We start from the raw sequence: 15,197 nt of genomic DNA on the forward strand, positions 1-15,197 counted from the left end.
GAGAGAAGTTAGAACAATTGTTGTATAGAAAAATGGAACTCCGAGCTAAAAAATCTGTTTGAGCGAGAGTTATAATCCTGTTTATAGTGTCTCGTAATTCGAAAGGGAACAGTAAAGTTCACTTCATTTAGGAAAAATGTGCTTGAAATCAATCCATTATGTAGTTTCGTCATAAATGCTACATCAAGCATTTCCCTTCGACAAGCCAGAGTTGGAAAATTGATAAGTTTTAATCAACTAGTATAAGGTGGAAGATAAGACAAATACTCCCATCGAAAATTGTTTAAAGCAAATTAAATGATAAAACTGTTTTTGTATTGATTTGAGCCTATCTGTATGGGTTTGAATTAACATTAAAATAAATACAATACACAATAGTCCCAAAGCCGAGATTCTCTTCAAAATTGGGTCCTGCTAATTTAAATTTTTCCTACAAGTTGACGTGACGGGACCAACATATTTTACGGAATCGGAACGGCATCTGCAAGTTTTCACTAAAAAGCTTTTCATGGCAGAAATACACATATTTGTCTCTATATAGATAGCTGTCATGGGAATTTAATATAGGCACTTTAAGGGCGTCCACATATGTGGAGTAGAGTGCGATGCTATTTTCAACAGCGAAGTAAAATTTATGAAACGGTCTAATGTAAAAGTGTAACTACCTCAAGTGTGCTCACATGTATACATATACATAAATCTTATCTATATGAGATGCTTGATACCGCAAGTATTTACCTTCACCCGCACATCGCTTCATATTATTCTGTTTTTATACTCAGCGTGCTTTGCACACAGAGTATATTTACTTTGATTGGATAACGGTTGGTTGTACAGGTATAAAGGAATCAAGATAAATATAGACTTCCATATATGAAAATCATCAGTGTCAAAAAAAAATTTGATTGAGCCGTAATCACGATAACACGATAACTTGAGAAGTATTGAGATATATTCACTAAATTTTGTACACGAGTATTGAAAATGAGCGAAATCGGATGATAACCACGCCCACTTTTTATATATATAACATTTTGGAAAACACAAAATACCTGATTATTTAGTAAATAATACACCTAGAATATTGAAATTTGACGTGTGGACTGATATTGAGACTCTTGATAAAAATTTGAAAACAAATTTTAAAATAGGCGTAGCACCGCCCACTTGTGAGAAAATCAATTTTAAAAATATTACTAATCATAAATAAAAAATCGTTAAACCTATCGTAACAAAATTCGGCAGAGAGGTTGCCTTTACTATAAGGAATGCCTTCAAGAAAAATTAACGAAATCGGTTAAGGACCACACCAACTCTTATATACAAGATTTTTAAAAGGGTCGTGGACAAGTATAGTAGAAAATATTTCTAGTAAAAATGGAAGGGATCGGTTAAAGACCACGGCAACTTAGATATAAAACAAGTTTAAAAGAGTCGTAGGCTAGAATAATAAGCTATAGCTTAGCAAAAAATATTTTGAATCAATGCTATTTCACTTATCAAGTTTTATTGTAAGAGGAAATGGGGAAAATTTTGTTTACGGGTGGTGCCACGTGTTATGTAGAAAAGTAATTTATCTGAAATGAAATGTTCTACTGAAGCTCACGCTGAGTATATAATGTTCGGTTACACCCGAACTTAGACACCTTTACTTTTTATTTATAGATGACACGCATAAGCTTCTTTGCATAAGCGTATCTTCAATAGGAAAAGACAATAGCGGTGCACTTTAGAGTTATACTGGTGGAATATGAGCTGAATCAGACCAATTGGAAAAGAGTGCTTCTGATCCACCTTAAATTAGAGCCGATTATTTGCCGTGGGTTAAGCTTTTTGAAGCTCTTGTCTTGCGAGATATCAAAATATGATTTTACGAATTTTGAAAGTGAAGCTCCTTGAATTAGTGAGTGTGATAGTTCTTTGAAGTTGATGTGGAAATGTAATATTGAGTGGAGAGGAGGCTTTATATCGATAAGTGGGCACATATTATTTAAGCACACGAACATATCTCGGTTCATTTTTAATGATATTTTTTTTTACTATTCACCGCTATTGAAAATAATAATTGATCAATTCACAAGGGTGTCCTATTCTTTATTTTATCTCTTTTTAGTTGTTTGATGGCGGCCGCCGTGGTGTGAAAGCAGCGTGCTCCGCCCATCACACCCAAGATCCCGGGTACACGCCCCGAGCAAAGCAACATAAAAATTTTTGAAACCAGTTTTTTCAAATAGAAGCAAATTTTTCCAAGCAGGGTCACCCCGAGTGAATTTCTGTCATAAAGAGCTTCTCAGTGAAAACTCGTCTGCCTTGCAGATGCCGTTCGGAGTCGGCATAAAAAAAGTAAGTCCCGTCCAGCCAATTTGTAGAAAAAATTAAAAAGGAGTACGACGTGAATTGGAAGAGAAGCTCGGTCTAAAATCTCTTCGGATGTTATTGCGCCTTACATTTATTTATTTATTTTTAGTTGTTTCCAATATCAGAACACTTATATTATGCCAAGATAAAATTATTAGCAATTTAACAAAACACTTTGTATGTAGTACTTATGTACTCGTATATGTACATATGTTTGTAGTTAAGTGCACATTGGGCTTATCATACGTTTATACCTATAAGACACATTATGGTTTTTTTGTTTTTAAATTTTGGATTTTAAATCAAGTTATGCTAAAACAACGTGTGGCATGAAGTCGATATAATTTATTTTCCAGTTTTCCGTGACCACAGAAAAAATAAAAACTTAAGTCCGTAAGAAAACTCAGGATTAAACTGAGGGTACACTCCCCTAGGCAATATAAGTTGTAATTATGGCAAATATCTGAGTCGTTTGGCGCAAACAATTGATATTTTAGTGTACACACACCATAAAAATATATATCTATATATATTTTTTTTTCATAGCCTTGAAATGGCCCAATGATAACAATGATAATCCTGTTCATTAATATTATTTTAATTTTTTTTAGTCTTTTATAGGCAATGAATGGTTTGCCACGAGTGAGGATCTAAAGTTGCTCAGCTGCAGAGGAAATATCATCATCTCAGTGAAATTCTCAATTTGATAGAAAAGACACATACATAAACAGTAGTAACTATTGAGAGAAGTTAGAACAATTGTTGTATAGAAAAATGGAACTCCGAGCTAAAAAATCTGTTTGAGCGAGAGTTATAATCCTGTTTATAGTGTCTCGTAATTCGAAAGGGAACAGTAAAGTTCACTTCATTTAGGAAAAATGTGCTTGAAATCAATCCATTATGTAGTTTCGTCATAAATGCTACATCAAGCATTTCCCTTCGACAAGCCAGAGTTGGAAAATTGATAAGTTTTAATCAACTAGTATAAGGTGGAAGATAAGACAAATACTCCCATCGAAAATTGTTTAAAGCAAATTAAATGATAAAACTGTTTTTGTATTGATTTGAGCCTATCTGTATGGGTTTGAATTAACATTAAAATAAATACAATACACAATAGTCCCAAAGCCGAGATTCTCTTCAAAATTGGGTCCTGCTAATTTAAATTTTTCCTACAAGTTGACGTGACGGGACCAACATATTTTACGGAATCGGAACGGCATCTGCAATATTTCACTAAAAAGCTTTTCATGGCAGAAATACACTCCGAGTACTTCCCAAATCACTGTCGAGGGGAAACTTCGCTTAGAAATTCTAAGTGAAAAAATGTGTTTAAAAATTTTAGATGTGCTTTGCCCGGGACTTGATCCCAATATCTCGGTTTTGTAGAGAAACATGCTAACACCACGCCACGGCGGCTGTCAATCTGAATAGAACTTTGACAAAGCGGGAGGTGCCCCTATTAAAAACAAATTTTAACTCTCTATCTCTCCATATTATTATTTAAGTTGTTCAATATTTGGTATAAAAATTCCATAAATGAGAAAATATAGATAGTAGAGATACGCAAAATGTAAGTTAAAATGGTAGTTGGATTGGAAGTGCGATGGCGAGTGAGAGTGGAAATGGGAGTTGAAGTGAACGTCAAAGAGGTAGTAGGAGTGGGAGTGAGAGTAGGAGTGCTATCATGCAGGTTGTGACAAGTATGCTGAAGGTGGTAAAAACGGCACTAAGGTCTAATCTTAGTGTTACCACCCCGATTTTCTAAAAACAGTATATGTGATAGCCAGGCTCACTTTTTCACGCAAGATAAACGTTTAAAAGGCGTAGCTGATGCCTAACCACATTTATGTATTTTTTGTTGGTTTAATAGTTTGTAATGAAATCTAAATTTATATGTATTCCTATTTCCCAGCCAGCATTTTTTGAAAATTTTGATCAACAAATATTCAAATATCATACCCCCAGATGATTAAAAACGTTCAAATTTAAAAGCATTTTCTGTTCGAAAATTAACGTATCGTCGGGAGAAAAATGTACCATAAATGTGATTATTCTTGAATAATCATTTATGATTCATATTTCGAAACGCTTTTTGTTCATATCTGATATCATTGTAAAATTGGGCTTTAGTTGTTTTAAAGTAATATTTTAATGCTTTTCACGGTCATTTTCTGATCATATTCGTGAACATATTTCAGTCATTTTGGTTGAGATTTTTGAATCATTTTTGAATGCGATTATCATGCATTTATTCTTCATATCTCATACCAAATAAGATACTACATAATAATCTTATTTCATCAGGGGAAGAAAGAATGCGGAATTGAGCTATTTGAACCAAAGGTAATGTGCAAACAAACTAGAACAATATACACCTGCGACTACAACATCCAGCATCAGCTATGATTGTCAACATCTTAAAATACGATATGGTACGGGATGTTGAAGCCATATCCAGGTACATATGTCAAGAGAGTTTCATTTACCTGGGGTTCAAATAGTTCACAACTTTTGTATTGTCCAACTATTTATGTATTTTCTGGGAAGCCGAAGGTGGAGGAATGGTTGGGGAAAACTTCGGGCAAGAGCAGCATTTGCATTACGTTGTCTTGAAGAATGTCTTGATAATAAAAATTTTATATACATATTTTTTCTGAACTTCATGAATCATGATTGAAAACATGTGTGTATGTGAAAAAAATAAGATTTTCAATGAGAAGTAAAATTTTAACAAGTTTAAAATTCATTATTCAGTCAACAAATATATTCATAAAATATTCAGAAAGCTGAATGAAAAATGATTAAAAATTTTGATCACCTAAAGTAAACACATTTGATTCAAATATGATTCCAAAATGTGATTGAAAAACTATATTCAGTTTTTGATCATCAAAAGTATTCATATCTGATTATTCCTTTTGTTCAGTTGTATGATAACTCATTATTTAGTCAGAAAGAGTAATCAAATTGTATTGAAATGTAGGGAAATTCAAAATTTAATCACCTAAATGCTGAGTGGGTTATTTTTTTTTTTAAACTGTTATTTTGCGACTGGAAATGTTTCGAGAATGGTGAATCCCTCGTCTACTCTGCAAGGATGAAGATAATGTAAACCGACCATAAGGTTAATATAAAAGTTTACCAATAATGGTCATTCCTCAAAAATTTTAACCAGAAACATTTCCAGGACCGATTTTAGATATTTATTGTAGTGCTCGGGGATAACTTCGAGATCGAGCCTATTTTGTGGCAATGTTGTCATCATTTCACGATTATTTCGAGATTACCTCTGGATTGTTTTATGTACTAATTTTAGATGACAGATTCCCAAGTGCTGGGGAACATTTCGAAATTGTTTGCACGATTATTCCGGGATCATATTGGTATTATTTTAAAATTTTAAGAACCGTGTTGAGATCATACCGGAGCCATTTCGAAATAATTACGGGATTATGTTAGCGATTACATTGAGCCCATTTTGGTACTATTTTGAAATCATTTAGCACAATTCGGAAAAATTTATTTATGAATACGAAAAGTTATCAAACTGCTTTATTATCGTATTGTTATCAGCATATTATTGATGCCCGTTATTTATTTTTTTTTTTTTTTTTTGAAAAATTATCGAAAAACCAAACATTTCAATTGTACCGTCTGTATGTTTGTAGAATGTAACTTTCTTTTAAACTAAATAAAAAAATCACAAAAATATTACGCATACGCATCGGTACCTGTCTTTTCAGCTGGTGCATATATGTTTACGTGTAATTGTTTCGGTTTTAATAAAACCAACTCCATCAAGTAACTCCATTGGGCGATGAAGTACTTTTGAACTAATGAAAGTCTTAAAACTATACTCACAGTTGAGATAATTACAGCTCAATGGCAAAGAAAACTGTGAGACATAGGCATCTGAGCTTAAAAGGGCATTAAACGTAAGTATAGAACTTCAAAATACTGAAATAATGTTGAAACAACTTTAACAAAAAGCTTGTCAAAACACCAAAAAACATACAAAATAAAATTTTAAAATTCCCAGCACCATCTTAATTGACCACCGTGGTGTGATGGTAGCGTGCTCCGCCTACCACACCGTATGCCCTGGGTTCACACCTCGGGCAAAGCAACATCAAAATTTTAGAAATAAGGTTTTTCAATTAGAAGAAAATTTTTCTAAGCGGGGTCGCCAATCGGCAGTGTTTGGCAAGCGCTCCGGGTGTATTTCTGCCATGAAAAGCTCTCAGTGAAAACTCATCTGCCTTGCAGATGCCGTTCGGAGTCGGCATAAAACATGTAGGTCCCGTCCGGTCGATTTGTAGGGAAAATCAATAGGAGCACGACGCAAATTGGAAGAGAAGCTCGGCCTTAGATATCTTTGGAGGTTAACGCGCCTTACATTTATTTTTATTTTTTTTATCTTAATTGAGCTTTAACTTAAAGTGCAGTCTTTTGATTATTTTTTTCAGTTCACTCCAATGTACTGGATACAGCAAACACAAATTTATGAAATTGCTGTCTTCTTCTTGTTATTCTCGAATATTCCAGAAACAAAATATATGAATTTTGTAACTGAAACTAAGCACATCATTATGAATAACAATTTTTCAAAAAAAAAAATAAATTTTTAATTCGGGAATTTTTTACCAAAATTTCTAACTTCTTGTTTGGAGTTTTCTAAATTTTTTGAGTATGTGGTTTTGTAGCTCAATTAATTTCAGTCTAACGAAACTCAAGGGAGACTTAATCCAAATTGATTTTCGATACCATATTTTGCGATGAGTGGTTCAGATTTTCTTCCCTATAAAAAATAAAGCTATGCGCCCTTCGTATGGAAGAAAATATGTAAACTCCTTCGAGAAAAATGGCGAAAGTCAGTATGAAAATTGAGAGACCTACAACTTGTACCTTGTTAGACTAAAATTGGTTAGGCTACAAAACTGCATACTGAAAAAAATTAAGAAAACTCTAAACAGGACATTCAATTTTCTCAAAGTCAAGTCGAGATTTTTCGAAAACGTTTTGAAAATTGGTTTGCATCATTTCAGCTACAAAATTTATGGTAGTTTTTTATTAAAAAGCTGCCGGTGCTATTTTGGTGCTCGCTGCTGTACATACATATATGTATGAACTGCGACTTTTATACGTAAAGAATTTGAAATTTTTCAAATGTTGTTCTATTGAGTACATTCATTTTTTTTATTCAACACATTATTTTATATCTTTGAGCCATAACTAATCGCGAAAAAACCTTTTTTTTAACATATGTAGGTTTTTTATACTTAAATACAAACATCCGTTGATTTTAAAAATAAATTTTATTATTCACAAATTTTTTAACACATTTTAAGGATTTGTGTATAAATATTTTGCACCAATTTAGCAAAAACAAATCGCGATAAATTTTGTAGATACATATAGATATATATATATGTATAAACGTACATATGTATATGTAAATATATTATATATTACACATACGAGTATGTAATAATTATATTAACATTTAATCTTGACCACTTAATCTTTTCACACACTAACATATGGAAGTAATATTATGTATGTGTGTATGTGTGTGTGTATTTTTTCTTAGAACGGCAACAGGCAGTTTGACAAGAGCAACAGGCTGTCAGCGCAAGAAGTAACTACACAAAATTGAATGACAACACAAAAAAGTCAAACAACACATGATGACGCGCCACTATATTTTTATACTTTTCAGTACCGCTCGTTGTTTGAAGCGATCGTTAACGAAATTTAATTATTTTCCATAATCAGTTTTTCACCAAATTCTATTTCCGCCGATACGAACAGTTGCGTACAATGAAAATTTTCAAACTGTCGTGTAAAGGCTCACTTGTGCCTGGTATAAGCGATTTTCCTGAGAATTTTCGATTCGCAAAAAAACAACAAACATATTTGGTTTCTTTGCTCTCACATTTTGAAAAATCAACGCACTCTTTACAACGTCTGAAAAATGATTTTCTCATTTTCCTACACATTTGGTTAGTCGATGCTTTCTTTCGTCAACATTTGCTCAATTCATTTTTGTTCGCATATTTTAATTTACTCATCTGTGGAAGCACTGAACGTATTTTTACAGCAAATAATTTTTACAAAATTTATTATGCTCCGCTTTGTAATTTTCTTAAATTTTCTTTTGAACGCTTCGCCTACATTGCTGACCTCTATTATTTATGGGTGACGGCTTATTGTAAACATTTAGAGATTTTTTGTTTGTTTATTTTATTGTGACTTTCTTGCACATTATTACTTTTAATAATATTTTTCAATATTTATAGAGACAATTTTTCATAAGAGCGTATCCATGTCAATAACCAATATAATATCTTCACTGCTTTTTGAGTTACGCCTTAGAATTTTTAAAATTTTTTTTCTAAATATTAATTTTTCAAAATTTTCCATAATTTTTGTGACTTTAAAGTCCACAAATATAATCATTTCCAGCATCTTATATTATCTATCTTTTGTAAAGAATTAACGCATCTCTTAAATTTTTCGAAATTTCGATATACAAATGGCGTGGGCGCGAACCAGTTTTTTTTTCCTGTGGTGAGCAACTTCTCAGCCAAATTTTTGCTTATTATCTTCAAAGACTTTAATATTTTCTTCTTCTAAATGTAGGCCATTTTCTAAATTTTTTCAGCATCTTTCTTTATTACCATAATGTCACCCCACATATCAAGTTTCAGTCGTTTCTTGGTGTTTTGTACTGAATTATCGCATTTTCTTCATTCATCGGATTTTTCGATATCGAAAAAGTGGGCGTGGGGATCGTGCGATTTCGCCCATTTTCAAAACAGTTTCCTATGTGCGCAGAGATGCCTTTATAATGAATATCTTTAAGATATTTAAATTTTTACTCATGTTATTATGTTAACGGCCGGATGGCTCAATAAATTTTTTTTTCTATGCTGATAATTTTGATATATGGAAGTGTATATCTTATTATGCCATTACTTATTACCGTCATGCAATCAAAGCTATAATACCCTTGTGCACGTTTGGTATAAATATTATATTAAATATATAAAATAAAATTGGAAAAAAAACACTGGAAAAAAATTTTAAAAGATGGCTGTAAAAAAATTTACATTAGTATTAGCCTAAGACAGAGGAAACAATTTCGCAAAATAAAATGGTATGGAAGAAAAAAATTGAAAACTCAACTAGACACCTTCACTAGTTTTTTCAACACGCAGTATTTTTTGAAAGGTTTCGGGACTATATCTGCACCAATTCGGGTCTGTGTTCGAGATCACTTCGGACCATTTGGGGGCTTTTTTGGAAACGTTTTGTAACTATTTTGTAATATTATTAAGATAATTTTTGAGTAGTTTTTTGATTATGTTGAATAATATTATCGAGCTATTTTGATATCATTTCCTAACAATCTAATAATAAATTGCAGTAATCACCATATTTAATCAGTATTGTTTGCGTTTTAATTTGGCCACAGTTTCGTAATGATTTCCAATATATTTTTTTTTTACCTGCTTGAAGCATCAGGTTAAGGGTGCACTAAAAAAGTTTTCCTAAAGACATGGAAAAAGCTATTAGATTAGGTTGAACTGGCTGGTCCATTAGGACCTCACATAGATTGAATGAGTCAGAAGGCAGTGTCCAGCCATAATACCCGGAATGAGTCTACAGTCCTCTATTTATTATCTCTTAAAACAAGGAAAAGTGTTATATATATTTTGCCATTGGCATCCTGCCTTCAAATCAATGAAAAGTTTTATACCAAAATACGAAACTTTTACTCACTAAACTGAAATAAAAACAAAATTAAATTGAATTTGGTAATTGTCACGACACACATTGGGGATTAAGCTCTAATTTCATTCAAAACCACTTACAGGTTCGAAAAACCAAACGATTGCAACATTGTTTACACAAAAATTTTCATAATTGAATTCTGAAGAGACTCAGATCGCTTCATTCTTCAAATTAATTTGTTTGTTAAACAAATTTTTGCAAAATAGCCTATTCTTTGCAGAACTTTATATTATAATACGTATTTATGTATCACTTTCGTGACATACAATTTTTGCTCAATATTTAAGAGAATGATATACACTTTAAGAGATAGTAGGTATTGCTAATTGACATTCATTTTGCAAAATTAATTTCTTTAAACAATTTTTTAAAGAACATTTTGCAAAATTGTTTTTTTTTTTTTTTAAAAAATTTTTTTTTTCTAATTAATTTTAAAAATCGGGCGATGTGAGTCTTCAGAATTCAATTACAAAAATTCTGTACAAAAATGATTAAAATCGGTTAATATTTGTGATATGTAGTTGGTTTTGAAAAGTTCGTCCCCAATGTGCGACCATCAACAGTCTATGTGAGGCCTTTATTGACCGGCCAGTTCAATCTAACCTAAATGTCACGGCAGTGCATTTCTAGTCGACATGCTCAACTTTACAGTCGAGTGCAATTATGCAGTAAACTAACTCGTACACGTTAATATTGTGAGAAACATTCAATTTAGTATTTTACATAAAATAAGTTTAAAAAAAGTTTTCTTTCAAGTTAATGAAAAGTTATATACAAAAATTTAAATTCTTAATCATTCTATTGAAATTTTCCTCAATTAAAATAATTCCTTTAGGAAAAAATTTTCGCAGTCTTGGTAAGTGTTTCTTTCTGAGTTTGGCTTATAACATGTTTAAATATTCCAATCGTTATTTCCGAAAAATCGGAAACAATATACACATATATCGTGGGGAACTAAAAAATCATATGCACTCAAAAAAAAAAAAACGCTTACATAAATTGAGGGTAACATTTCCAAAACAAAAAATGTCTTTATATCGAGGATAATTCCACATTAATTCATAAATTTTACGGCCAATTTTTCTTGAATTTTTTCAATCAAGAATACCTGATTGAATATTTCTCACAATATTTAAATGTACGAGTTAAATAAGAGCACTAGACTTTAAAGTTAGCACCTCGGCTAGATATTCAGCCAGTTAAGCAATTAAATTTAAAGTTTTTTTTTTTATATCATGTTTAACATTTTTAAGAAAATCCTGTAACCAACAGGAAAATTGATTATGGAAAGCGTTTCTCTAGCGCAAAATTAGTCCAATTTTTATATTTGCTTTTAGGAATTTTTTCGAGTGTACTCACAGAAAAAGAAACTACTGCCCAAACCGAACTTTGTGGTGTTTGTGCTTGTTCTATATAAAAACCGAAAACATTATCAAGAAATGTTACTCCATAATACAATATAATAAAAAATTAAGTTAAAACAAGTAAGGAAGGCTAAGTTCGGGTGTAACCGAACATCACTTACTCAGCTGACAGCTATGGAGACAAAATAAGGGAAAATCACCAATTACCAAAATGTACCTACGGTAACCCTGGAATATGTTTGTATGACATGGGTTTCAAATGGAAGGTATTAAAGGGTATTTTAAAAGGGAGTGGGCCACAGTTCTATAGGTGAACGTCGTTTCGGGATATCGCCATAAAGGTAGACCAACTTTAGTTGTAGAGTATTCCTGCCAAGATTCCAAAGGCTTTCGATTTCGCCCTGCAGAACTTTTTCATTTTCTTCTACTTAATATGGTCACACCCATTTTACAAAGTTTTTTCTAAAGTTATATTTTGATTCAAAAAACAAATCCAATTACTATGTTTCATCTCCTTTTTCATATTTGGTATAGAATTATGGCATTTTTTTTTTTATTTTTCAATATCGAAAAAGTGGGCGTGGTCATAGTGGGATTTCGGCCATTTTTTAAATCAAGATAAAGAGAGTTCAGATAAGTACGTGAATTGAGTTTAGAAAAGATATATCGATTTTTGCTCAAGTTATCGTGTTAACGGCCGAGCGGAAGGACAGACTGCCGACTGTTTATAAAAATTGGGCGTGGCTTCAACCAATTTCGCCCATTTTTACAGAAAACAGTTATCGTCATAGAATCTATGCCCCTACCAAATTTCACAAGGATTGGTAAATTTTTCTTCGACTTATGGCATTAAAATATTCTAGACGAATTAAACGAAAAAGGGCGGATCCACGCCTATTTTGAAATTTTCTTTTATTTTTGTATTTTGTTGCATCATATCATTACTGGAGTTGAATGTGGACATAATTTACTTATCTAATATATAAAATTCTTCTGTCACGGTGTTAGAGGCTTAACTCCTCCGAAACGGCTGAACCGATTCTCATGAAATTTTGTGAGCATATTGGGTAGGTCTGAGAATCGGCCAAAGTCTAACTTTTTTCGCTACGTGTCTAGGGTCTTGAGATCAAAACGTGGACCCGGATACCCCTAGAATGTGTTTATACAATATGGATATGAAATGAAAGCTGTTGATGAGTGCTATAGTACAGGATAATTTTCATACAACTGGGAGGCTAGGGTCTCGAGATATAGCCCAAAACGTGGACCGGGATACGCGTAGAATGTGTTTTTACATTATGGTTATCAAATTGAAGCTGTTGATCAATGCTTTAGTATAGAGTAAGTTTTACACCGCTGAGTGACTAGGGTCTCGAGATATAGGCTAAAACATGGACCCGGATACCCCTAGAAGGTGTGTGTATTATGGATATCAAACGAAAGCTGTTGCTGAGAGCTCTAAAGTTCATTGTGATTTTCGATTTAGTCGCATCAACCTGGCAAAACTGATAAATATCCATGCGAAGCCGAAATAAAGACAAGAATTTATAATACCCACATACCTATTTGCATACGTCCTACTCGATTTGCTTGAAATTTCGTATATAAATTTGCCTATATTAGTAATTGCGATGCTTTTTTCCGGGAAGTATACCAGAGACGGACTGGGACTGGGATTAGGAGTAGGACTGCGACTGAGACTGAGACTCGGAGTGGGACTGGGACTGAGACTCGGAATGGGACTGGAACAAAATAGATACCACCCTCTGGGACTGGCAATAAGAGATGAAGAAGAAGGAAAACAACTTGAGAGAAGAGAAAAGAGAGAAGGAGACTGAGAAAGAGATAGAATGCGACGAAGATGGAAATAAAGCGAAAAAGACGGAGGGAGGAGTAAATAAAAAGATTAGGAAAAAGTGTAGAGGGGTAGAGCAGAGTTAGACGGAAAAAGCTTATTAAAATGTACGCAGATAGGCCAAATTTAGGGCAGAACAACGTCTGCCGGGTCTGCTAGTATACCGTAAAGATATTAGATTTTTTGTTAAAATTTGATTTAAAAAAAATTTTTAAACGCGTGTTCGTCATCCGATTTCACTAATTTTTATTTAACAAACATATAGTAACAGGGATAACCTGCCTGCCAAATTTCATCATGACATCTTCAACGACTGCCAAATTACAGCTTGCAAAACTTTTAAATTACCTTCTTTTAAAAGTGGGCGGTGCCACGCCCGTTGTCCAAAATTTTACTAATTTTCTATTTTGCGTCAGAAGTTCAACGCACCTACCAATCACCTACCAGTCACACTTTTTCGGTTTTTCGAAATTTTCGATATCGAAAAAGTGGGCGTGGTTGTGGTTCGATTTCGTTCATTTTAAATAGCGGTCTGAGATGGATGCCCAGGAACCTACATACCAAATTTCATCAAGATACCTCAAAATTTAATCAAGTTATCGTGTTTACGGACGGACGGACGAACGGACATGGCTAAATGAATTTCTTTTCTCGCCCCGATCATTTTGATATATATAAGTCTATATCTATCTCGATTAGTTTATGCCGTTACGTATTACCGTTACGCGAACAAAGTTAATATACTCTGTGAGCTCTGCTCAGCTGAGTATAAAAATTGGAACTGCACAATATTCTTTTATGTGATATGCAGCAAATTTTTCTTGAAAATCAGTGTCAGCAATAAAATTATGGCGATTTTATCTAATTTGTATTCAACATTAATTATACTCAGCTTAGCAGAGCTCACAGAGTATATTAACTTTGTTCGCATAACGGTAATTCGTAACGGCATAAAGTAATCGAGATAGATATAGACTTATATATATCAAAATGATCTGGGTGAAAAAAGAAATTCATTTAGCCATGTCCGTCCGTCCGTCAGCCCGTCTGTCCGTCCGTCTGTAAACACGATAACTTGAGTAAATTTTGAGGTAGCTTGATGAAATTTGGTAGGTTTCTGGGCGCTCATCTCAGATCGCTGTTTAAAATGAACGAAATCGGAATACAACCACGCCCACTTTTTCGATATCGAAAATTTCGAAAAACCGAAAAAGTGCGATAATTCATTACCAAAGACGGATAAAGCGATGAAACTTGGTAGGTACGTTAACCTTATGACGCAAAAGAGAAAATTAGAAAAATTTTGGACAACGGGCGTGGCACCGCCCACTTTTAAAAGAAGGTAATTTAAAAGTTTTGCAAGCTTTAATTTGGCAGTCGTTGAAGATATCATGATGAAATTTGGTAAGCAAGTTACTCTTATTACTATATGTGTGTCAAATAAAAAATAGCGAAATCGGATGACGAACACGCCCACTTTAAAAAAAAAATTTTTTTAAGTCAAATTTTAACAAAAAATTTAATATCTTTACAGTATAAAAGTAAATTATGTCAACATTTGACTCCAGTAATGATACGATGCAACAAAATACAAAGATAAAAGAAAATTTCAAAATGGGCGTAACCCCGCCCTTTTTCATTTAATTCGTCTAGAATACTTTTAATGCCATAAGTCGAACAAAAATTTACCAATCCTTGTGACATTTGGTAGGGGCTTAGACTCTAGGAGGATAAATGTTTTCCGTGAAAAAGGGCGTAATCGGTTGAAGTCACGCCCAGTTTTTATACACAGTCGACCGTTCTTCCGCTCGGCCGTTAAC

The 15,197-nt window shown here is 33.1% G+C and overlaps 1 protein-coding gene across 7 annotated transcripts in view; it reads right to left on the reverse strand.

The window, feature by feature from the left end:
- Positions 1–8,188, reverse strand: part of LOC137251374 (uncharacterized) — a 29,269-nt gene extending 21,081 nt beyond the window's left edge. Inside the window, exon 1 of one of the 7 annotated variants that reach the window (XR_010953238.1) lies at positions 7,840–7,854. The gene's annotated coding sequence lies outside the window, so the exon portion shown is untranslated. Of the gene's footprint in view, positions 1–7,839; positions 7,855–7,875; positions 8,051–8,073 lie in introns of those variants that run through there. The other 6 variants (XM_067785827.1, XM_067785825.1, XM_067785828.1 and 3 more) reach the window with 6 other exon arrangements.
- Positions 8,189–15,197: the final 7,009 nt, after the last annotated feature.

This window comes from Eurosta solidaginis, chromosome 4, assembly GCF_040869045.1.
Source record: "Eurosta solidaginis isolate ZX-2024a chromosome 4, ASM4086904v1, whole genome shotgun sequence".
NCBI classification, from domain to species: Eukaryota; Metazoa; Arthropoda; class Insecta; order Diptera; family Tephritidae; genus Eurosta; species Eurosta solidaginis.